We start from the raw sequence: 19,004 nt of genomic DNA, 5'->3' as shown, positions 1-19,004 counted from the left end.
GTTATAACGATGCGTCTTGTGCTGGTTCAGTTATTGTGCACATTTTAATTTTGAAAAGTCCAGCAAGTCACCGTTTCGTGGTGTTATAAAATTATACCTTCTGTCCATTAGATCTGGCTTAGAGCCCCTTCTCAATAGTCAGTTCACATGCAATGCAAGCATGGAAAGGAGTTGCACCCAAGTTAATGCAGTAACTAAGGTTTTCAAAAGTGTCAAAGCCGTAAAAAGCAGATCTGCAATCTAATTCTTAAATAGGTCTTTAATTTTAAAAAAATGGGGCAATATGATCCTATTTTGTGTGCAAAGTACTTTTTTTCTTTTTGTCGTGATATTGAAAGAGCTGTTGAGTATCAGTTATTTTATGCTAGTATTGTGTGTAGGGCTAGAATTAAAGATTATTTTCATTATCAATTAATCTGTTGATTATTTTCTTATTTAATCGATTAGTTATTTGGGCATAACATGGCAGAAAAAAGGTGACCAGTGTTGATCAGTGTTTCCCAAAGCTCACAGATATTCTATTTACTGTCATAGAGGAGGAAATATTCACATTTGTAGAATCAGAGATTTTTCTTAAAAAAATTACTCAAAACAATTAATTGTTAACCAAAATAGATGGTGACTAATTTAATAGTTCTTATTTAATAAGTAGTAGTTATTTAATAATTCTGGTATTGTGACTACCTTAGCAGTGACTCTCACAAATATCATGGAGATATCACTTCTGCAAGTGAAGAATTTCTATTTATCTGGTGCTTAGTCTTTGTTTTTAATCTCCTCTTGCAGGTTTTGTATACATTCTTCCTGCAATACATATCCCGACTGCTGAGGGTTTGTCATATTGCCTAGAAGAGCCACACAAGAAGTCACTACCACTAAGCTGACACACGCTGCTATGTAATTAACCCTAATAATGACTGATATGAGTTGCTGGATTGTCATGTGGTATTTGGTCCACTCCACGTTACAGGCTGAATGTGACTTGTGCTTTCCCTGTCAATATCTGTAAATAAGTGTATGCGTATACGCTTCTTATAGGGACGAATAAATCTGCCCTGACTCATCCGGACCTGCTGGGCTGGAGATCGATATCTCTCTCTCTCTCTCTCTCTCTCTCTCTCTCTCTCTCTCTCTCTCTCTCTCTCTCTCTCTCTCTCTCTCTCTCTCTCTCTCTCTCTCTCTCTCTCTCTCTCTCTCTCTCTCTCTCTCTCTCTCTCTCTCTCTCTCTCTCTCTCTCTCTCTCTCTCTCTCTCTCTCTCTCTCTCTCTCTCTCTCTCTCTCTCTCTCTCTCTCTCTCTCTCTCTCATGTTAAAACCGGTGATATCGGGGCAAAGAAAATAGGACGGCGTCAAAAACTGCTGTCAAGGAAAAAGATTAACGTTACCAATGAACGTTATGTAACGTCTGACATTGACAGCAAACATTAACTACGGAGCACGGAGATAACAGCAGATAGGTCCTGTAATGTTACTGGCTTATCAATGACTGTTTCTACTGTCAGACAGCCCCGGGACCCACACACTGCAAAATAAAAGACCACTTGTTGATGACTAACGTTAGTTCGGTTACCGTCAACAGACTCCAGATATTTCAGTGTCAGGTCTCAGCGTGGAGTTCAAATGCTCCTGTCGTGTTCAGCATGTGTGTAAAGAGTCGAGGAGAGAAACAAACCAAAGCATCAACGTTAGTTTGCTCTAAGTGTAAGTTAGCTGTTAGCTAGCTTCACATTAGCTAGTCTGCTAACATTACCTCGCTTGTACAGCCCGCTGAATCTCCGAGTCGTCCAGCTGCGTCGAAATATTCCCAAAACATTGCTGAAAGCTTTCTATTGCGCCATTGCTCAGGGAACAAGTTTCAAACTGAGTGTGAAAGAAATACCTGAACATGAAATACATTAAACTGTTTGTGGCTTCTACTGACGATATATCCTTTGAACAGGAAATAATGATGCATTCAATGCTCCTCGTACAACTCATAATCGAAATCTGTCGCACCTGCGTTTACCCGGAGACCTAATAGAGATTTTTTGTGTTGGTACCGTGGATGGTACTAGCAGTTGTTTTTAATGTAGATATGACGCATTAATACATTATTTGAGTTGCAATTCGAAAATGCTCTTTAATGATGTACGTAATCGTTGAAGTAGAAGTATAATCACAGTACCTAATAAAGAGTGACAGGCAACTCAGAGAAAACATTAAAATAGTCTCACAGAATATTAGTAGGGTTCTAAATTAACTTTTTTGATCACCAGCTAATCAGAAGTTCCACTAGCAATTTTTTGCCAGTGAAAAAAAAATAAAATTAAAAACGAGTGCCAAAGTGAATGCATTTGATCATTTTATCAACAATGTTGGCATGAAAAACACATATATACAAAACATACAACAAAATATACACAGGGAGTGCAAACATTTCATTTTAAGCTTGAGATCTATCTATTTATCTATCTATCTATCTATCTAATATTTTATCTATCTATCTATTATTTTATCTATCTATTATTCTATCTACCTATTATTTTATCTACCCATCTATCTATCTATCGTTCTTTCTATCTATAATACATCCGAGTTCCTTAGGCTCTCGTGATGACTTCAGGCAGTCTCATGGTCCTTTACTGCCTCGACTTAAAAATTAAAAGTTCCCACCACCAAATTGCTTGTTTTGTTTTGTTTTATTCTTTTGCGTACATGCAGCCATCCTGGCAAAACATATATTCAACATATTTGACAGACATATTTGTTATCAAACACAAGCGATCCACGACCCTTCAGCCATTTGGCATTAAAATTTATTTTCTTCGTTTCTCTGTCGATATCCTCATCACCTGCCTCTTTCCACTTCTTGCCCCCAGGAGTCTGTCCAACAACAGCCGCATTTAGTTTAATCTGAACTTTTGACTTTACTTTACTAACGTTAGCTAACTGCCTTCTCTTTAGTCATTTAGTTTAATCTGAACTTTTGCCATTACTTTACTGACGTTAGCTAACTCCCTCCTCTTTAGTCATTTAGTTTAATCTGAATTTTTGACTTTACTTTACTAACGTTAGCTAACTCCCTCCTCTTTAGTCATTTAGTTTAATCTGAACTTTTGACTTTTCTTTATTAACATTAGCTAACTCCCTCCTCTTTAGTCATTTAGTTTAATCTGAACTTTTGACTTTACTTTACTAACGTTAGCTAACTTCCTCATCTTTAGTCATTTAGTTTAATCTGAACTTTTGACTTTACTTTACTAACGTTAGCTAACTCCCTCCTCTTTAGTCATTTAGTTTAATCTGAACTTTTGACTTTTCTTTATTAACATTAGCTAACTCCCTCCTCTTTAGTCATTTAGTCTAATCTGAACTTTAGACTTTACTTTACTAACGTTAGCTAACTCCCTCATCTTTAGTCATTTAGTTTAATCTGAACTTTAGACTTTACTTTACTAACGTTAGCTAACTCCCTCCTCTTTAGTCATTTAGTCTAATCTGAATTTTTGACTTTACTAACGTTAGCTAACTCCCTCCTCTTTAGTCATTTAGTTTAATCTGAACTTTTGACTTTACTTTACTAACGTTAGCTAACTTCCTCCTTTTTAGTCATTTAGTTTAATCTGAACTGTTGACTTTACTTTACTAACGTTAGCTTACTCCCTCATCTTTAGTCATTTAGTCTAATCTGAATTTTTGACTTTACTAACGTTAGCTAACTCCCTCCTCTTTAGTCATTTAGTTTAATCTAAACTTTTGATTTTACTTTACTAACGTTAGCTAACTCCCTCCTCTTTAGTCATTTAGTCTAATCTGAATTTTTGACTTTACAAACGTTAGCTAACTCCCTCCTCTTTAGTCATTTAGTATAATCTGAACTTTTGACTTTTCTTTATTAACATTAGCTAACTCCCTCCTCTTTAGTCATTTAGTCTAATCTGAACTTTAGACTTTACTTTACTAACATTAGCTAACTCCCTCTTCTTTAGTCATTTAGTCTAATCTGAATTTTTGACTTTACTAACGTTAGCTAACTCCCTCCTCTTTAGTCATTTAGTTTAATCTGAACTTTTGACTTTACTTTACTAACGTTAGCTAACTTCATCCTTTTTAGTCATTTAGATTAATCTGAACTGTTTACTTTACTAACGTTAGCTAACTCCCTCCTCTTTAGTCATTTAGTTTAATCTAAACTTTTGATTTTACTTTACTAACGTTAGCTAACTCCCTCCTCTTTAGTCATTTAGTCTAATCTGAATTTTTGACTTTACTAACGTTAGCTAACTCCCTCCTCTTTAGTCATTTAGTTTAATCTGAACATTTGACTTTACTTTACTAACGTTAGCTAACTTCCTCATCTTTAGTCATTTAGTTTAATCTGAACTTTTGACTTTACTTTACTAGCGTTAGCTAACTCCCTCCTCTTTAGTCATTTAGTTTAATCTGAACTTTTGACTTTTCTTTATTAACATTAGCTAACTCCCTCCTCTTTAGTCATTTAGTCTAATCTGAACTTTAGACTTTACTTTACTAACGTTAGCTAACTCCCTCCTCTTTAGTCATTTAGTCTAATCTGAATTTTTGACTTTACTAACGTTAGCTAACTCCCTCCTCTTTAGTAATTTAGTTTGATCTGAACTTTTGACTTTACTTTACTAACGTTAGCTAACTTCCTCCTTTTTAGTCATTTAGTTTAATCTGAACTGTTTACTCTACTAACGTTAGCTAACTCCCTCCTCTTTAGTCATTTAGTTTAATCTAAACTTTTGATTTTACTTTACTAACGTTAGCTAACTCCCTCCTCTTTAGTCATTTAGTTTAATCTAAATTTTTAATTTTACTTTACTAACGTTAGCTAAGTCCCTCATCTTTAGTCATTTAGTTTAATCTGAACTTTTGACTTTACTTTACTAACATTAGCTAACTCCCTCCTCTTTAGTCATTTAGTTTAATCTGAACTTTTGACTTTACTTTACTAACGTTAGCTAACTCCCTTTTTAGTCATTTAGTTTAATCTGAACTTTTGACTTTACTTAACTAACATTAGCTAACTCCCTCCTCTTTAGTCATTTAGTTTAATCTGAACTTTTGACTTTACTTTACTAACATTAACTAACTCCCTCATCTTTAGTCATTAAGTTTAATCTGAACTTTTGACTTTACTTTACTAACGTTAGCTAACTCCCTTTTTAGTCATTTAGTTTAATCTGAACTTTTGACTTTACTTTACTAACATTAGCTAACTCCCTCCTCTTTAGTCATTTAGTTTAATCTGAACTTTTGATTTTACTTTCCTAACGTTAGCTAACTCCCTCATATTTAGTCATTTAGTTTAATCTGAACTTTGGACTTTACTTTACTAACGTTAGCTAACTCCCTTTTTAGTCATTTAGTTTAATCTGAACTTTGGACTTTACTTTACTAACGTTAGCTAACTCCCTTTTTAGTCATTTAGTTTAATCTGAACTTTTGACTTTACTTTACTAACGTTAGCTAACTCCCTCCTCTTTAGTCATTTAGTTTAATCTGAACTTTTGACTTTACTTTACTAACGTTAGCTAACTCCATCCTCTTTAGTCATTTAGTTTAATCTGAACTTTTGACTTTACTGATGTAGCTAACTCCCTCATCTTTAGTCATTTAGTTTAATCTGAACTTTTCACTTTACTTTACTAACATTAGCTTACTCCCTCATCTTTAGTCATTTAGTTTATCTGAACTTTTGACTTTACTAAAGTTAGCTTTCTCCCTCATCTTTAGTCATTTAGTTTAATCTGAACTTTTGACTATTCTTTACTAACGTTAGCTAATTCCCTGCTCTTTAGTCATTTAGTTTAATCTAAACTTTTGATTTTACTTTACTAAGTTTAGCTAACTCCCTCCTCTTTAGTCATTTAGTTTAATCTGAATTTTTGACTTTACTTTGCTAATGTTAGCTAACTCCCTATTTAGTCATTTAGTTTAATCTGAACTTTTGACTTTACTTTACCAACGTTAGCTAACTCCCTCCTCTTTAGTCATTTAGTTTAATCTGAACTTTTGACTTTACTTTACTAACGTTAGCTAACTCCCTCATATTTAGTCATTTAGTTTAATCTGAACTTTGGACTTTACTTTACTAACGTTAGCTAACTGCCTCCTCTTTAGTCATTTAGTTTAATCTGAACTTTTGACTTTACTAACGTTAGCTAACTCCCTCCTCTTTAGTCATTTAGTTTAATCTGAACTTTTGACTTTACTTTACTAACGATAGCTAACTCCCTCCTCTTTAGTCATTTAGTTTAATCTGAACTTTTGACTTTACTTTACTAACGATAGCTAACTCCCTCCTCTTTAGTCATTTAGTTTAATCTGAACCTTTGACTTTACTTTACTAACGTTAGCTAACTCCCTCCTCTTTAGTCATTTAGTTTAATCTGAACTTTTGACTTTACTTCACTAACATTAGCTAACTCTCTCCTCTTTAGTCATTTAGTTTAATCTGAACTTTTGTCTTTACTTTACTAACGTTAGCTAACTCCCTCCTCTTTAGTCATTTAGTTTAATCTGAACTTTTGACTTTATTAACGTTAGTTTACTCCCTGCTCTTTAGTCATTTAGTTTAATCTGATTTTTTGACTTTACTAACGTTAGCTAACCCCCTCCTCTTTAGTCATTTAGTTTAATCTGAACTTTTGATTTTACTTTACTAACTTTAGCTAAGTCCCTCATCTTTAGTCATTTAGTTTAATCTGAACTTTTAACTTTACTTTACTAACATTAGCTAACTCCCTCCTCTTTAGTCATTTAATTTAATCTAAACTTTTGATTTTACTTTACTAAGGTTAGCTAACTACCTCCTCTTTAGTCATTTAGTTTAATCTGAACTTTTGACTTTACTTTACTAACGTTAGCTAACTCCCTTTTTAGTCATTTAGTTTAATCTAAACTTTTGACTTTACTTTACTAACGTTAGCTAACTCCCTCCTCTTTAGTCATTTAGTTTAATCTAAACTTTTGATTTTACTTTACTAACTTTAGCTAACTCCCTCATCTTTAGTAATTTAGTTTAATCTGAACTTTTGACTTTCTTTACTAACATTAGCTAACTCCCTCCTCTTTAGTCATTTAGTTTAATCTGAACTTTTGACTTTACTAACGTTAGCTAACTCCCTCCTCTTAAGTCATTTAGTTTAATCTAAACTTTTGATTTTACTTTACTAACGTTAGCTAACTGCCTCCTCTTTAGTCATTTAGTTTAATCTGAATTTTGACTTTACTTTACTAACGTTAGCTAACTCCCTCCACTTTAGTCATTTAGTCTAATCTGAATTTTTGACTTTACTAATGTTAGCTAACTCCCTCCACTTAAGTCATTTAGTTTAATCTGAACTTTTGACTTTACTTTACTAACGTTAGCTAACTCCCTCATCTTTAGTCATTTAGTTTAATCTGAACTTTTCACTTTACTTTGCTAACATTAGCTTACTCCCTCATCTTTAGTCATTTAGTTTATCTGAACTTTTGACTTTATTAACGTTAGCTTACTCCCTCATCTTTAGTCATTTAGTTTAATCTGAACTTTTGACTATTCTTTACTAACGTTAGCTAATTCCCTCCTCTTTAGTCATTGAGTTTAATCTAAACTTTTGATTTTACTTTACTAAGTTTAGCTAACTCCCTCCTCTTTAGTCATTTAGTTTAATCTGAATTTTTGACTTTACTTTGCTAATGTTAGCTAACTCCCTATTTAGTCATTTAGTTTAATCTGAACTTTTGACTTTACTTTACCAACGTTAGCTAACTCCCTCCTCTTTAGTCATTTAGTTTAATCTGAACTTTTGACTTTACTTTACTAACGTTAGCTAACTCCCTCATATTTAGTCATTTAGTTTAATCTGAACTTTTGACTTTACTTTACTAACGTTAGCTAACTGCCTCCTCTTTAGTCATTTAGTTTAATCTGAACTTTTGACTTTACTAACGTTAGCTAACTCCCTCCTCTTTAGTCATTTAGTTTAATCTGAACTTTTGACTTTACTTTACTAACGATAGCTAACTCCCTCCTCTTTAGTCATTTAGTTTAATCTGAACTTTTGACTTTACTTTACCAACGATAGCTAACTCCCTCCTCTTTAGTCATTTAGTTTAATCTGAACCTTTGACTTTACTTTACTAACGTTAGCTAACTCCCTCCTCTTTAGTCATTTAGTTTAATCTGAACTTTTGACTTTACTTCACTAACATTAGCCAACTCCCTCCTCTTTAGTCATTTAGTTTAATCTGAACTTTTGTCTTTACTTTACTAACGTTAGCTAACTCCCTCCTCTTTAGTCATTTAGTTTAATCTGAACTTTTGACTTTATTAACGTTAGTTTACTCCCTCCTCTTTAGTCATTTAGTTTAATCTGATTTTTTTACTTTACCAACGTTAGCTAACCCCCTCCTCTTTAGTCATTTAGTTTAATCAGAATTTTTCACTTTACTTTACAAATGTTAGCTAACTCCCTCCTCTTTCAGTCTATTTTCCTGCTTGGGCTCTGTTCGTTCTTCTTCTTCCTTGTGTTTTCTGTTGGACACTCGTTTCCATGGTTTCTCACGCTGGTTTCACTGCAAACTGTGCACAGACAATGGGCGTATGAAACGTCATCACGTAGCATTATGGCACATCATTCATGGGAAATGTAGGAAGTACCGCAACAGGAATAAATGACCGAGAAACAGAGGCTTGTATCATGCATGTGATGCCTCATATTCAACATCCCCGGCCAAACTGGCTAGTAAGTTATTATTAACACCCGCCAAAAGGAATTTTTAGCCGCATTTTGCTGGTTGGCAGGTGTTAATTTAGAACCCTGAATATTAGATGTTACGCCATATACGTAACCTTCACTGTTCCACTCGTCAATGCAGCTTGCATATTCTCTCTGGACTCTCTGTAAAAGAAAATTACCACCTGTTTGCTCGTTTGTCTGTCAGTGAACCTTCCGATATTTCTGTGCCCGAAATGTGCCATTAAACACATGCTGAGATCACTTCCTCTCTTCGCTTCTCTTCCTCATGGTTGTGATGTTTATTAGGGGTCCAAGCCCGAGGGGGGTACGGGCCACACCATGCTAGCAGCAAAACTCATACTGCAGCCTACACCATACAAGTTATCGAGGTGAAACTTTGAACTTTGGTTCAGACCCCTACACATACGGCAGACAGCAAAAAATGACATGTTCAGCAGCAGGTAATCACGTTGAACGTGTTTTTGCCTGTAACTCCCACATCGTACCTCACACATTCAAAATTCTTACATCCACATGTTCCCTGAACCTTCTTGAATCGCGGGATATAGGCCACGCCCATTTCCGCCTTGACTTTTTTTTCACAGGATCGTGATACATGCAAAAGCTACTTTTTTGAAATCCTACTAGGCCAAGTGTGCGATCAAGATTAAATTTGGTACAGATAATGTTTGGATGATCGAGATTAAAAGTTATCAAAATAATTTTGCGAAACTTATAAAGGAACAACTTCAAAACAAAACAGGAAGTACTGCATATCTACTCCAAAATGTATCGGATCTACACAAATCTTGGTAATGTATTTTCCCATATATTAATGAGAACTGCTACAAAATTTGACACCATCCAACCTTTAGATGGCACTGTTATACAGAATCAATCGTATCTTAGCAGTTATAAGTCAGATTAACAAGAATTTGGGATTTGTGCAAATAGCGTTGTAAAAAACTGTTCATCTTCCCAGGTGGGTGCATAAACCCAAACTAAGACCACTGGTGTGTTCTGAAGTGTGCCCAAAACTATGATCCCATCATCTCATCTTCATCCGCTTATCCGAGGTCGGGTCGCGAAACTATGATATAACGGCCGTCAATATCTAGGATAACATTCGTTTGCTCAAACAGGACCCTTTTATGAATGACTATAGCCCCTCTGCCCCTCTAATTCTATCTGAATTTTCGAATGGAATAAATGGCTCATCTACGCCTTCTTAATACGTGAGGTGTCAGCTGATTTGAGATGTGAAATATCACATCCCCCTCAAGGTGCTGCAACTTTTTTAGGACCTTACCGATTTTGATCACGTTCATTCCCTTAGTATTCCAGGAAACTACACAAACTCCAGTGCCTTTGTTTACAGCATTAGCCATAGGAACAAAAACAATAAGTTAGAATGACACTGCATGATCTTAAAGTGTTTTGTAGTAGTGGAGGAAGAGAGTGGGGAGGAAGAGTAAAACAGAGCAGACAAAACAAAACAAAACAAAAAAAAAAGCCCAAACACACATAAAGCAGAACAAAACAACATAAATGTATGACTTAGAAAGGAAGAACCTCCAGTATGTTATAGTCAAAACAGGAAGTATTAAACTCGGTTTGGTAATTCTCCTTCTTTTTCAAACTACAATTGGTGCTGCACTCAAGCTGCGACATGCGTCATGCCCGTGGACCTGCAGGTCAGAATTGCATCACCTCCACAGGTCACTAGGCCCGGGTTGCCCGATACCTGCTTGCAGGTCTAGTTATTGAGTTTTTACTTTACCACAGTTACCCATTTACTACAAACACAAATGTCAGTGTGTGATTTATTTAACATCGGTGACTTAAGCCCAGTTTAGACCAAAGATTTGCAAGGCAACTGTTTTCAAATGTCACAGATGAAAAAAGAAAAAGAAAAAGAGAAGGAAAGAGAGAAGGTCGAGCGAACGCGGTAATCCAGAACAAAGCAGTGAATCAGGGAAATAAAACAGTATTTTCTCTGTTTCATCTCTATAGAAATGCAGCTGTAGCGAGTATCTCACTATCTATTTCCTCATTTATATTTTATAATGCTACAAATTTTATCCAGCTACGAAAACAAGCCTGAAAAGTCAGAGGTTAGAACAGAAGTACAGAGAGGCGTTGCTATGGAGATGATACACCGTCTCGTCTCATCACATTGGTCTTAACGGGCAGGTTCTAGAACGTTGCAGACCTGCACATTGCAAGTAGTTGCAAGTTTCAACTTGTTGCCTTGGGAGTCTTTGGTCTGAAGTGGGCTTTACTGTTTATAATGAAATTATGAAAAGAATGAAGGCAATGTGTGAGCAGTATATTCCCACACTGCATGTCTTCCTTGCTCACTCCCTTTAGAGATTTCAACCTATCCCAGTATGTATTGGGCCAGAAGCAGGGTCACCAGTCTATCACAGAAATCCCTTTTTCTATATGTGTTGCAAAGCATTTAAAGTGAAATTGCAGCGTGAAAACATCCCAGGGTCTTTTTCGGCAAATACACTAATCAAATAAGCCATGGAGACAATTTTTTGTGTGTAACAGCTATAAACGGAGAGGTCCGGGAGAGTCGCTAACAGCCAAATGCGGCTTACACTGATAAGCTCGGGGCAGCACAGTGACCGCATTAAAACAGCTTTTTTAACCACTAATAATACAGTTTATACAGACTAGCCCTTACCCTAAAACAGAAGTGACCACACAGGCCTGGGATCAGCTTCCCTTTGCTGTTCGTCCAGAAACCCATTATGTGGACAGGCTATGGCCCCAATTAATCCAGGATGTGATGAAGGGTGCTGGGTCAAATCTCTCCAAAGGGGGTCCATTGAGATCCACAAAAAGGAGCGAGGAGAGGCTGTTTTCACACAGTCTATTACGGGTCTTGCTGTCAGTGTCATTGAAGGCAGAAAACCCTCTCTCACACTCTGATGACGTGGGGAGATATGTCCTGCTTGCTGTACACACTTTCCCAATGTTTTGCCTGTTGCTTTATCTTGTAACTTCCAGTTGCGGAACTCATCCACAGCTTCTCTAGCTGACTCTCTGAGTTTTTTAATTAGTGACTGTACTTCATTTTCTCCATACAGGATCAATGTGTTGCGGTCCTATGGCCAGAAGTGCTTATCCAGGGGTTTTAACCTGTGGACAAGGCCTGATTCCAGCATTCATATTGCTAAGGCCATCAATCACAGACTAATAAAACTGACGCCGGTTGATTTTTCCCCTGCACTCAACAAGTTGAACACCTTTAAACAGGACCAGGGATGTGTGCTGTTCAGTCTTCATTTTGGATTTACCGCCACTCTCTTTCATGGCTGTAGTGCATCACTAGTCTGCTGAATCTAGAGAGGTATCAACTAGTGATATGTCTCTCTGCTGAAGTGTCAATGTCTTTCATGCAAGTCAGATCCATTAAAAACCTGGAGTTTGTGAGAATTTTGTGTAGCCCCAGGAAGGATACATGTTGTCGGTGTCATTACAACATGTATCCTCGCTTGCTTTCTTGAAGTGGCACGCTAATGCAGGGTAGTTATTCCAGACTGATTTTACAGTATTAAAACTACTCGCCATCCACCTGATGGTGAATATCTGCCCAGTTCTCAAGATTCGCATATTGAGATCTGCAGCCGCTTCCTCGAGCAATTGCGCATTCTTTGCGGACTGGTGATACAGAGCGTACAGCTTGGAGATGAAAAACTCAAAATTGTTACATCCAGTAACCTCTGAGAGAGTCATGGACAGCTAATTCAAGGCATGGAGTGAATGTTTGGGAAGTCACTTCTAAGCTTTGCAATCAGTCCAGTGGTTTTGCCTGTGAGAACTGCAGCACCATCTATGGCGATGCTGATGAGGTTGTTCCCATAAAACTCATCATTGAATACCACTTGGCGCAAACTCTGTCTCTAGTTATTGTAAATGGATTTCCGCATCTGTGCCTTGCGTAAGTTCTGTAATGTCTAAAAACACATTATCCGCGTCTCATTTCTCACTTACATCACACCGCACATATATAATGACGTTTCAGTTACCATTGATAATTCATGGCTGTGCAATATGGCCTATAATTTCAGCACATGACTTATCTGATTTATGCCACAATGCCTACTTTTGCGCCAATGAGCCCCTGTAGGTGGGAAGGTGAGAGCTTTCTATATGCCAGCCTTTCCTTGGCCATCATATAAGCCGCTCTGAATGAAGATGCCATCCATCTTCATCCGATCCCAGCTGACATCGGGCGTGAGGGTACACCCTGGACAGGACACCAGTCTATCGCAGGGCACATAGAGACAGACAACCATTCACACCTACAGGCAATTTAGCAATTGCACACCACCGTGCCGTCTTGAATGGATGAAGAATCTCCTTTTACTTGGTTTGTGTGACTTCAACAGTCCTTTTATGTGCCATCTTATCCAGATGTTTATAGATTTTCTTACGCAACCCTTTTTGTGTGTGGCCGCTTACATCTCCGTTAATCCTCTCTTCTGATAAGCGCATGCCAAAAAACAGAAGAGTTTTTGTGTCTTTGCAAATTGTGCATACCAAGTTTCCATCTTTAAGAAACAGCCAGGTCTTGCGGGACTTCCTCTCCACTGCTGGCTGGTCCAATTAGCTGGGAGAGAGAGGCAGGTGGAGTCGCCGTCATCAGCGGCCTCTGAGCTGTCGCCGGGCTTTCACCGTCAGCAGTCCCCGCAAGTGCAGCGGTGGTGTTGGTTGTCCTCAAGCTAGCAGAGTCATTTATTTTTGATTTCTTTTTAAATCAGAAATCTGCCAGTAGGTTTCCCTGTTTACCTTTAGACATGACTGCAAAACATACAACATGTACCATCTTTTTTTTTCTCCAGTGTCTGATTTAAAGTTATATATAAGACATAGCGCCTCCACGCTTCAATGGTCAGGGCGAGAATTACATGCAGGCCGGTATCTTTATTAAAGTGAAATAATGATCAATCACCATGCGCAAATCATACATTAAAAATAGCCTAATTTTACACATAAGTCATGATTATGACAATACAAAAATACAAAAAACTAAACTAAAAGGAAATGCATGGGGAAAACTGCATTTTGCCAATATTTTGGAGACCCCCTCAAAATTTCACAAATCATGTTTTCAAGGGAGCTCATGTCTCATGGAGGGGGGCTGAGACCCCCCCTGGCTCCCCTGTAGTTCGCACCCTGCTGTTACAGCTAAGTAAACATGAAGGTTAGCTTACCAATCAAGGAGAAACTTAGCCATTTGGGCGTGCATTTTAATGTTGTAGAACTCCTTTATCTCAGTCCTTGGAGTGAATGCTTGGCCTACTGTATATTGATTCTTGTTTTTGCCCGTCTCCAGTCACTCAGCTGCTGGGACAGAAAAAAGGCAGTAAAGACAGTAAAAACACTTTTTGTCCGCTGTTCCAATTATTTCCTATGGAGGAGGTGGTAGCGCCCAGTGTAGCGGTAGTACCAAAGGTACCGACGCGCACCGCTCAGATTTGCCTCTCTTCTGCTACACTTACGTCTGACCTTTCAAAAGTTCAACCAATGAGATAGAAGCTTTGAGTATGAAGTTTACATTTTCTAGGCAACCAGAGAGCAACATCAAGCCGGTTAGAAAGAAGAAGGAAAAACGTATTGTTTGTGTCCGAGTTTCCTGAACTATTTAACGTAACATAAAAGTCATTTCACGATCTCAGAAGAAAACGTAATGCTTGGAGGTTAATAAACAGTCACACCAGGTTTGTGAATAGGCAGTTTGCAAGCTAACGGTTGTTATAATACTAACATTGATTTAGCCATTTACTGGGACTCTGCGCCCAACCTTGCGGTGAGCCCAGCGCAAAAAAGCTTATCATGTGAAGGCCCCTTAACACCCCCTTAGCTTCATCCAGTGCCAGCCTACAGTAGCTGACAAAAACGTGACAGAAAGTCATTGTCAAACCCATCAAAAAACATTAAAATATTAATTCAGATTAATATTTTAATTTATGGAAATCGCCCCGTGGGTGTAAGATATAGCTTTTAATAAAGATCCTACATATTCAATCTTTAAAGCACAAAAAACATTTTGGAATTATACATACAACATGTTAAATCTCACTGTAGTGATGAATCTATTAAGGGTGACTGTCCTAAGCAACATAAAATGTTTTTTCTCTACAGCTTCAGCAGAAACTGTCAAAACTGCAAGTATGTTTTCAGATGAACCACCAAGTGGCAGCATATCACAGCAGTCACATTATCATCAACCAGCCCTCAGCAAAATTTAGTCCAATTTATTCTACACATTCATGTTGTGTGAACATATAGATAAACCATTTTAACAATGTTTTCATAACAGATCCTTGTCACTCTATATACTTTAATATATATACGTTTTTAAAAGCAGCACTATTCCTCTTTAAAGACAGTAAGCTACTGTGTTCTGTCCGACAGTAACCTCTGCTCACAACTGTTGTTGGCTACTCGTATTACATTACAGCTTGTGGCCACGTTTAATTTCTAAAAGGAAACCCCCCCTTCCCTCTGTCCCCCTGTTTCGGCCCACTTTCTCCTCAGAGGCCCGCCTCAGCTGCAGTTTATGAATCAAAACAACACGGGAGGATTCAGATGAGCAGCTTTTTTCTGACTGCATCATCCCAGATTAGCGACAGTGTAAAAGAGCATGGCAGGAAAGGAGGCAACAGATTTTTGCTCTGAAGCCAGTCACAGTTTCCTCGGGATGCACCCTCCTAGTCAAACACAACTGGAAAACTCCAACAGCTAGAAATTCCTGTCTGATATGCGTGCAGACCATAGGTGCAGACAGAGCTGAAGCTTCCTCTTAAATCAAAGATATTGCACCACACTACAGCAGTCAGATCAGCATTGGAAAGTGGCTACAGGATTGAAACCTGCCTGCAGCAGTTTTTGATTCAGAGTATGACTGGAGAGGCCTTGATGTGGTTACTCTTCCACCCACTCTCTACTGTAATCTCTTCTGAAATTCAGATTGGTGTCATTTCAACAAGAAAGTCAATGGATATATTAGTAAAGAGGAGAGACTCAAGGAAAGGAGAGCAGGCCGGCAACTTTGTCTACCAAGACAGCAATGCTGGTATTTAGAGGTTCATCTCTGCTTTATCAAAGCAGGTTGACGAGTAAATGTTGCTGTTATTTTCCAGAGTAATTAAAATCCAAATAAAGTAATTTAAGTCTTGCTTGTACAAGTGTCCTATGTTAATATTCCAGGATTTCTTTTAGATGACATAACATTGATTTGTTATTATACAATATATACAGACCAGGTAAGCCCAAACGAGTAGTGCGGATGAACTGGGAACGTCTGGAGGAGGTCCCTGTCCGAGAGATCTTCAACTCACACCTACGGTGGAGCTTTTCTGGCATCCCTGTGGAGGTTGGGGGCATTGAACCGGAGTGGGCAATGTTCAAATCTTCCATTGCTAAAGCTGCAGCGGTGAGCTGTGGCCTCAAGGTCTTAGGTGCCTCAAGGGCGGTAACCCTCGAACACCATGGTGGACACCGGTGGTCAGGGAAGCTGTCCGACTGAAGAAGGAGGCCTTCCGGGATATGTTATCCCACATGACTCCGGAGGCAGTTGCAAGGTACCGACAGGCCAGAAGGGCTGCAGCCTCTGCTGTGTCAGAGGCAAAGCAGCAGGTGTGGGAGGAGTTCGGAGAAGTAATGGAGAAAGACTTACGGGCAGCACCAAGGTGCTTCTGGAAAACCATTCGACACCTCAGGAGGGGGAAACGGGGAACCGTGCAAGCTGTTTACAGTAAGGACAGGGCGCTGGTGATCTCAGCTGATGAGGTAATCGGACGGTGGAAGGAGCACTCTGAGAAACGCCTTAATCCGACTAACATGCCCTCTTTTGTAGAGGCAGAGTTGGAGGCTGATGGGGGATCATTGTCAATATCTCTGGCGGAAGTCACTGAGGTAGTCAAACAACTCCACAGTGGCAAAGCCCCAGGGATTAATGAGATTCGTACATAAATGCTGAAAGTTTTGGGTTTGGAGGGGCTGTCTTGGTTAACACGTCTCTTCAACATTGCGTGGAAGTCTGGGACAGTGCCAAGGGAGTGGCAGACTGGGGTGATGGTACCTCTGTTTAAAAAGGGGGACCAGAGGGTGTGTGCCAATTACAGGGGTATCACACTACTCAGCCTCCCTGGTAAAGTCTACTCCAAGGTGCTGGAAAGAAGGGTTCGTCCTATAGTCGAACCTCCGATTGAAGAGGAACAATGAGGATTCCGTCCTGGCCGTGGAACAACGGACCGGCTCTTCACTCTCGGTGCGCTTTGTCACCAATCCTGTTCGTGATTTTCATGGACAGGATATCGAGGCGCAGTCGTGGTGGGGAGGGGTTGCAGTTCGGTGGGCTGAGGATCTCGTCTCTGCTTTTTGCAGATGATGTGGTCCTGATGGCATCGTCGGTCAGTGACCTTCAGCACTCACTGGATCGGTTCGCAGCTGAGTGCGAAACGGCTGGGATGAGGATCAGCACCTCTAAATCTGAGGCCATGGCTCTCAGCAGGAAACCGGTGGATTGCTTACTACAGGTTGGGAATGAGTCCTTACCCAAAGTGAAAGAGTTTAAATACCTCGGGATCATGTTTTAGAGTGAGGGGACAATGGAGTGTGAGTTTGGCTGGAGAATCAGAGCAGCGGGGGCGATGTTGCAGTCATTCTACCGTACCGTTGTGATGACAAGAGAGATGAGCCGGAAGGCAAAGCTCTCGATCTACAGGTCAATCTTCATTCCTACCCTCACCTATGGTCATGAAAGCTGAGTCATGACCGAAAGAACGAGGTCGCGGGTACAAGCGGCCGAAATTTATTTTTTTTCAGGAGGGTGGCTGGAGTCTCCCTTAGAGATAGGATGAGAAGTTCAGCCATCCGTGAGGAACTCGGAGTAGAGCCGCTGCTCCTTTGCGTTGGAAGGAGCAAGTTGAGGTGGTTCGGGCATCTACTAAGGATGCCCCTTGGGCGCCTCCCTAGGGAGGTGTTCCAGGCACGTCCAGCTGAGAGGAGGCCTCGGAGAAGACCCAGGACTAGGTGGAGAGATTATATCTCCACACTGGCCTGGGAACGCCTCGGGATCCCCCAGTTAGAGCTGGTCATTGTAGCCTGGGAAAGGGAAGTTTGGGGTCCCCTGCTGAAGATGAGATGAGATGAACCAATTCATTTGCAGAATTGTTGAGGAGACCAGAGATGGAATGTGAAATAGAAATATATTTGTCAAACATTATTTGTTCTAATAATTTTTTTTAGATGTGAAACTAAAATGTGAAGAATGTGAAGTCTGAAAATACATTTGTTCAGTTTTGAATAATTAAGGGTATTTTTTATTGGGGAGGACAATTCATGTTATTTAGATTAGACATGCACTATTCAGTATTTTTATATGAAGGGTGTGTCAATGGCTGCGTAATGCGGAAGATGGCACTTGAGTTACTTGATTCTGCAGTTCATCCCAGGAACTTTTTCTTCTTCTTTTTTTCTTTCAGTCCTGGTCCTCATTGATGTTGTTTCCAGCTGCAGCAGGCACCTGCTTAGAAGTTGTTACTCCCTCAGTTACTACATCAGAGGGACGTGGTTAGCTGCTAAAGAGCACTTTCTCAGTAGTTGGTCAAGATAAAGACAGGGCTAAAAGAAGAGTGTATATGTTCTGGGTCACCAGCAACATAAAATATGAATGATAGTTGCTCCATGTCTACTGGATTTGGAGGAAAACTGTTTGCTAACATGTTAGCCACATTACCTTTATAAAGCCACATGTCAAATATGGTCTTTTAACCATTGAAGCAGATTTTATGGTTGCCAGTAAAAAGTACAGTACTACTTGAACAAGGGCCTAAGGATTGTACGTAATTTAAAGAACTCTTTTGGCCAAAGAAAGAGCTGAATAGTATACTGTATTCCAAATGTTAATCATTGTTAGAAAGTAAGCAGCAACTTTCTTCAATTTCTAATGGTTGGTTATATTCATATTTACTTCAAATCTTCTCTGGAACCATGAAATACTTATCAGATTCAAAGTCTATTCAAATATAATCTAAGACAGCTGGTCTGTGTGGTGGGAGAGATGGAACGTAGTGAGAAAATCATGAAAAAAACGTATGTGATAGTAAATAAATTTATGTCCAAAATATACTGTGTACATCAACAACTACAGAAATGACTCCAATTCTGTCTTTGTCACGTGAGTAACTCAAATAACAATGCAGGAAATTACTCAGTATTTTCATTTTTTGCTTTTTATTTTTGTAAATAG

At 38.8% G+C, this 19,004-nt stretch overlaps 1 protein-coding gene across 1 annotated transcript in view; it reads right to left on the bottom strand.

The window, feature by feature from the left end:
- The window catches only part of elk4 (ETS transcription factor ELK4), a 43,260-nt gene extending 41,345 nt beyond the window's left edge, over positions 1-1,915 (bottom strand). The window contains exon 1 of the mRNA XM_083939667.1: positions 1,750-1,915. The gene's annotated coding sequence lies outside the window, so the exon portion shown is untranslated. The remainder of the gene's footprint in view (positions 1-1,749) is intronic.
- Between the last annotated feature and the right edge of the window lie 17,089 nt (positions 1,916-19,004).

Source organism: Echiichthys vipera, assembly GCF_963691815.1.
Source record: "Echiichthys vipera genome assembly, chromosome: X".
In the NCBI taxonomy this organism is placed as follows: Eukaryota; Metazoa; Chordata; class Actinopteri; order Perciformes; family Trachinidae; genus Echiichthys; species Echiichthys vipera.
The sequence above is the reverse complement of the archived record's forward strand: the minus strand, read 5'-3'. Positions and strand labels throughout refer to the sequence as shown.